The sequence below is a fragment of the Ceratosolen solmsi genome, unplaced genomic scaffold (assembly GCF_000503995.2).
Source record: "Ceratosolen solmsi marchali unplaced genomic scaffold, CerSol_1.0 scaffold3, whole genome shotgun sequence".
Taxonomy (NCBI): domain Eukaryota; kingdom Metazoa; phylum Arthropoda; class Insecta; order Hymenoptera; family Agaonidae; genus Ceratosolen; species Ceratosolen solmsi.
Genome location: NW_011948428.1, coordinates 1,913,230 through 1,919,229, shown reverse-complemented (window position 1 = coordinate 1,919,229; position 6,000 = coordinate 1,913,230).

Here is a 6,000-nt window from a genome sequence, read left to right as displayed (position 1 = left end):
CACACAATATCTTCTGCAATTCTATTTAATATATTATAATACTTATATAATAGTTACATAATATAATTCATTTCACTTCCCAGATGAAATTTCTTTTATTCGAACTTTAAATTAGCATTTCTTAAATCTGCACATTTATTCTTTTTACAATTATTTATAATATCTTTAATTAACAGTCAATTAAAAATCTTTAGTGTACTTACTACTCCTTGCTATTACATCTATATATTTATCGTAAATCAAATGGTAATAAATTTTTTTTTTCAACATGGGAATTTTTGCCCCATTAACTCTCATTAACTACTGATTTTTTTTTTTTTTTTTTTTTTTTGTTATTTTCTAGCATTACGATAAATCTAAGCAGAATAATTGTGCATAATTTCTATATAGGACAACAAGATCGTACAATACTCATTAGATTGTACGCTAATTAGACGTGACAAACTCTGCCAACGTGGAATGTTATAACAGAGCTTTACAACGTAAATAAATGCGGTTACTAGATGGGTACAAAGTTCAAAGGTTTCTATTATTGTAGAGTGATATTTGCCGCCTTTGAAAATCTAAAAGTATGCCGAAATTATAATTATAAAATGGAATTTTTCTCACATTGTATTAATTATCGATCGTACAATTTTGGTAATCAACCATATTTACACGATATATTATAATAAAAAATATAAATGATTTGTAATTGTATGCAGCTATTGACTTGGATCTATTGTAAAAGATGTTTCAAAATTAAATTATTTAAATAGTTTGTAGACACGTTTGGAGGAAAGCGTAGTAATTCTGAGTTATACATAGTTTTATTAATTCTAAAAAGACTATTTATTTTTAAAGAATATTAGTATCAACTAATATTTCTATACTAAAACAATAAAATCTTTTCTATCTTCTGATTTTTTTATTAGAGAATAATAACAGCTTCAAATACACCAATTTATTGCACAAAATTAATTAATTTTTACTGTTTTTTTTTTTTTTTTAATATATGCATAATAATTCAAAGAAGCTTCATTTAATAACTTTTACTTATGTCAAATAACGAATAATCAAATTATCCTGCTTTTGTAATTGTATGTAATTTATCCTTCTTTCATCTTTCCCGAATAAGAGATGCAATTTATTGCTTCACTATAAATTGTTCTTTAACACTGATTATTATTAATCATTAATTACTTTCATCAAAGGGACTGATTTTATTGAATATTGAAATTTTATAAATAGTTGATTTATTGCTTTAGAAAAGAAACATTTTCTTTTCTCAATATTCGATTTCATTCAAGATTAAAAATAAACTTTTTGATGATAAAAGTAAAATATACTCTTCTATCTACTGACTGGATTGTCAATGAATTCAATAGTATTTCGTACTTTACGTGTTAAATATAATTTTTTTACATATATATTGTATATTGGTTAATAAGATTTGAAATATCATATAGCAATGATTTTTGCTATTTAGTATTTAAATTGAAAAATTAACAGATCAATAATTTAAAAATATTTTTATAGTTATATATTTTCAAAGAATTTTTAAATAATTTCAAAACTCATATTCGTCTTGGCCAGTAATTTTATATTCATACTTTTTTCACATTAATATCTCTAGTTATTTATTACTTTCAAACTTTCATTATTATTATAAAATTACACACTAGATTGACTTCAAAATTAAGAAAGATGACTGATTAAATTGTAATAACTTCAGCCACTGATAGTTTAGTAAGTAATCAATGTAGTATGCATTGAAGTATATTTAAATAAAAATTTATAATATTTATTATTATTTTTCTATAATTACTCGTAATAAGACTCACTACGATAATTAAATAATTATCTGAATTAAATGTTGCATTCTTTTACTAAATAGAATGTGAGCAGTACCACCGCTCTAAAAGATGCAAAATATTTTATGTTTAATTGGGTTAAGAAGGAATTACATCAACATTTATTATATACGGGTCAATGTACAATCCACGTAATAACAATTTTAGTATCTTTACGATTCCTCGAGACTTATATCGAGGTTTCCATGGCCTAGATTCCTTTATAGGCTCAATAGGATCTATATTTCCGATACGCAGTGTATAAAGTAGCAATGATTTATGTAGATAGTATTGCTAAAAAAACATTTGTCAGATTTCAGAATTTCTATATTGTTTATCCTAATTATTTATAAATTTTTTTTTTCTAACCAATTCTACAGTAGTTAACCCTATACTTTTTAAATATTAAATCACGTAATTTATATAATATTTTGATATCTTGTAGATAAAAATAGAATTATCAGTGGATAGTATTACTATCACATCACAGTGAACAATAATATCTTATTATGAGCAATAAAATTATTCTAATAAATTATTACTAATTCACGATAAATATAATAATAAAAAAAAAATAAAAAAATTCTGCAAAGTTAGTTAATTACTTTGGACAAATAAAAATTTTTGTTACCCGAGTATTGCGCTTCTTTTTCACTTAATTATTTTCTGATTAAAGAAATAGTTATAATGAGATCAAATATGATTTTATAATGGTTTATAAGAAATTTTATGTTAATACAAAATATTATCAAATTATTATATGTTCATCTGTAAATCAACAAGTATAAACCTATTTTATATATATCAGATTATTTTCAATTTTGGAAACTTTAGAATATATATTGGATTAGTAAATCGTTATATAGTTCATAAGTTACGAATTTAAATGCATCTAATTTTAATTATTCGTAAAGTCACAAAATATTGTCTTATAAACCATAGAAACAATAAATTTAACTCATATAAAATAAAGCTATTATACCTCATAAAAATCTATTACTTTAATAAAGCTAAATTGTGCATAATAAAACTAACATAATAAATAAATAAAAGCGGTGCAGTGAATGTAATTGGTCGATCGGCTCGAACACTGAGAAATGAGAGAATCGTTTCGGAAGTCGAAAACTTGTATGGATTATCTGCGGACTAACGTCTTTCGTCTCGAATACATGTGGACACATCGCTTAGTCCTCTGTGCGGCAAAACGAAAACGAGCTTTTGCTCGCATTAACCCGCGCTTTATGTGACGTTTAAACGGAGCATACATAAAACACTGAAGTAACGATGGTACGCGGGGGAAGGGCTGAGTGGAAACGAGCATGAATATACGACTTTAATACCCCTCGGCTAGTTAGTGCTATTTTTTCTGTTCGTACTGGGTGGAAAGGAAGTCTGGGGAGGTGGAGAAAGTGGATAGAAAAGGTAGATGTATGTGAAAATGGGGGAACAAGATAATCATCTGTGAAAATTGAGAGAGGTGAAAGAGATTTTGGAAAACTGTTGGAACGCGTATGAAGACTGGGAAAAAGATAACATCTGGAGTAAAATTTTCAGTAGTAAGAGTCTCAGCGTATCCCTCTTGAACATATATTCTGAAAGACGACTGAATATTGAATAAAAATATGAATAGCAACTCTGCTATGTATTATTAAGCATATTTTACTCCTTTTTAAATAAATGTCATTTATTCGTGGTACTTTGTATTAATGATTTAGGTTTCAAGGCAAAGACGGGCAATCAATTTTCACGCTCTTAAATTTTGAGCAAACATATCAGGATAAACCAGCCATCGACATTGAGGCACCTCGAGGATATTCAACACCAATGCACATATATCCTTTCGTATTGCGTATCCGCGGACTTTCTATCTTCTACTCCTAACTACCACGAGGTTTCCACTTCGAGAATAAATAAAAAGAAGAAACGATGAATGTGGACAAGGAAGCCAGCAAGAACCACATAATGACTATGTACTCGTGCAGTTACCGTGAAGAAATCTCGATACTCTTAAATCGTCCTTTCCTGGATGAATATAATCACTGGGACGATTGCAAACAATTCTTCCTTCGAGCTCTTCGCTCTTTGAGCATTCGAAAAGCGATTTTTACGAAAAAAAATTTCTGCATTAAACTTTCGACGACACCTTATTCCGATTACTTTAACAGAGTCAACTTATGTCAGATCAACGCTGAAAGCATAAATACGCAAATATTATAAATACGGAACAATAGATTATATTGCTTGAAGAAAATGTGTTTTACGCAGACTGAGCAAGTTTGAAAGTACAAATTTCCATTTTTATGTAAGCTAATGCTCGGCCTACGACTATCCAATTCTCATCGTAAAAAAGCTTAAAAATAAGTTACATTATGTTCGCTCTAAATAGCTTATGGTGAAGCGAAAGGGCGTTGCCATGCCCTTTGGGGAAAAGGCGTATAGGTAACTCGTTGGACCAACGATTGTCGGCACGCGTTGCTCCCCTACCAGCCTTTATTCATGTTTTTCTGCTCTCGTGACTTTTTCACTGCGTCCAGTTCGTTATTCCGTTCCTCTGGGAGCAGGAAACCGTGTTAGCGAACTTCGTCCATACGCACACAATAAAAAGGGGAACAAGTGTTGTAAAAAATCGGCAAAAACGAATCGGTTTATACGGGATAATGAAAGAAAAAAAAAGGCAGATGGTAGCGCGGAAAAATCATAATCTAACGAAATTATATCGTTAGGTGAGTGTCATTGCGTGGGACAATTCAAATTTTTAATTTAATCGTATGCCTTATCGAAGGCTAACTTTAATTTAATTTAGTTATTTTGAAAAAACAAAATTCCATACATATTAAAAAACAAATAATAATAATAACACCGTAGGGGTATTATTAATTTTTATTTTGATGTAAGTCGATCTGTAATTGAAGTTAAAGTATCCTTTTATCAGCTAAATTTCAATCTCATACGAATTCTATATATATATTCTATTACATATAAATAATTCATTGTAAGTAAATCAAGGATAAAAGCTTACAGTTTTTATGAAATTTTATCAATATATAATTTTGTAAAATAATACTAATATTCATTTGAAGTTAATAATTATAGAAATCCGATGTTAAAACTATTCGTTTGATGTAAAAGTTATTTCCTTCGAATAAGAAATATTGAAAAAGAATGTTCCAATAGAGAAATATTTTTATAATGTCCCTCGTAGATATCGCGATCTTCTATTCTCTATTAAAGAAAATTGACAAGTGCACGGTCATGTTGAATGTAAAAAGAAAATACGAAATGGAAGCATCTCGTTGGAGAGTAGAGTCACGAATTCATAGTCACGCATTGCCCCACACCACTCCGGCGCATGATCGGCCACTTCTGCTCTACAACAAAAGTAGTGGAAGTTGGAAATCGATGTCCGTGATCTATGCCATTTAAAGATATTATTCAGCTATCGTTTTATCACAGTGATTACATCTGTTAAAAAAAAAAAAAAAACATGGGTAATTTTTTTTCTATTTCTCTTGCGTTCGCAATCCCCATGTCCCAGATACCCTGCGTATCTTCATACAAGCGCGCACGCACGCATGCACGCATTGGTAAGAAAACTACAATTCCATATATAAACACGCTGGAGAAATCAACAGGTAAGGACGTCAACGGGCATACGTGCTTGCATGTATGCTGAATACAAATTCTAGGGTTACAGGCTTTCAAAATTACATACGATTTCGTTCAAATATGCGTATTTGTTGCTACGTACATTAATCACTATACGCAGGCGCGTGAATGCACACTCAGCCTATTTTGTAGGCAAATGTCCCAGCACACACCATCGCAGCCACGAAGCGATACATACTCGCCGACCCTCCCGAGCCCTTATCCGATACTATAACACAAGTGGAGTGCGCGATGGTGGAAAACGATGAGTTAGGCGTGGATGCGCGTGCATTCAAATCACAGGTCGAAAAGTTTTTAAATAATTACAGGCTTGTGAAAACCCTACTTCGCTCAACAATTGAGTCGACGGGTCGGTGGTTGGTGGGACGCTTAGTGGGACCTTGTGCCTTCGACCCCTCAAACCTTCCCCGTCGTCCCAAACCACACTCACACTCATCCACGCCCGGCGCGCAGCCTGCTTTTTTCCCTGGTATTTGCGTCGGCGCTATTAATGGGAAAAGTT